Consider the following 1,393-nt stretch of genomic DNA (forward strand, 5'->3'; position numbering starts at 1 on the left):
GCGCCGTTGCCAGGGTCTTCCCCTCCCCCGGGGCGGTTGCTAGGGAAAGTGAGCGCTCCCGGGGCGGGGGCGCGCGCTGGCTCTTAAAGGGGCCCTGCCTGGCGGTGACAGCGGGGCCCTGAGACTTGGAGACGTTGGGCTTGTGCGAAGCCTCGTGAGGCGCTGGGCTGTCTTGCAAGTTCTCTCCTCCTCGCCATCTTCCTGGCCCCCCGACAGCGTACACCTCCTCCCCTCCTTTAACCGCAGTGCAAGTCTCTCGCCAAGCCTCTGACCCGAAGGGCGACGGAGCCCTTAATTGCAACTCTGCAGCCTCTACGCATCCTCCCAGAGCCAAGTTTGCAAACAGTTAAATATGATACAGCAGAAATGCATTTGCTGCTGTCTGGCCAGGCCCTGCGGGAATTTTTTAAAAACACTGATCCCCCTTTTCCTTATGCATTATTTATGTATTCGTGGGAGTGTGGTTTTGTAAGTAGTTCAGATAAATTAAAACAAAAAACCCCACCGCAGGAAGGGAAGGGTGAGCAATCGTGGGGCCGAGTCATGGGCGGCGGCACCTGCCTCCTCCACCCTGGAGGCCCCGTGAAGGACGATGTGGCAGTAAGGGGAAGCCAGGGTGGCCGCACCCCGGATTGGGCCCCCCACGCGGGTCATCCTTGGGTCACTCGACAGAACCCGCCCTGGCAGTCATATTTATGTGTTTTCTGATTCCCAGGCCCCCTGGTCGCGTCACTCTCCCGCCGCCTGCAGTTCCTCTGCGGGTTCCGCCATTGCTCACGCGGAGACCAGACCCCAGCCTCTTATCTGGGGAGGGGGTGGAGCATCTTGGGCTGTCCCGGAATGGACACAGAGTAGCCCTGCGCCACAAAACGCTTCCTTTCGTTTATTTTGAAATGATTTCAACTTTATTTTTCATTACACCATTAGTCTTGTTAAAGAAAGAAAATACAGATAAAGGGGGGAAAAAAGCTCAACTGTTCGTAATCCCCTCCTCGAGAGAAAACCATTGTTTATGTCTTGACGACTCACTTTCCAGCCTCTGTGCTAGGCCTGTATAAACACATACACACACACGCACACGCACACACCACATATATGTTCTTTTTTTTTTTTTTAATGGGATTGCATTATTTACACTGTTAGGGAACCCGCTCTTCTCTCTTAACGTTATAAAGCAGACGTCCCTCTGTGTCACTAGGTAGGAACCTCCCTCGCATGTTAGTTGCTGTGGTGGGGGCAGATGGGGGTGGGGAGGAGTCGAGGTGTGTTAGGATCACTGCTGTCTCTTGCTTACGTTACCTGTTTGTTAGAAAAAGGGGCTTTCTCGTTTCCACGCTGCAATGCCAATTCTTGTGGTTTCAAAACAACCCTATTGAAATGTCATCTTTGCTTT

This window comes from Orycteropus afer, unplaced genomic scaffold (genome assembly GCF_000298275.1).
Source record: "Orycteropus afer afer isolate SDZICR_OR568_19922 unplaced genomic scaffold, OryAfe1.0 scaffold00083, whole genome shotgun sequence".
Lineage (NCBI taxonomy): Eukaryota > Metazoa > Chordata > Mammalia > Tubulidentata > Orycteropodidae > Orycteropus > Orycteropus afer.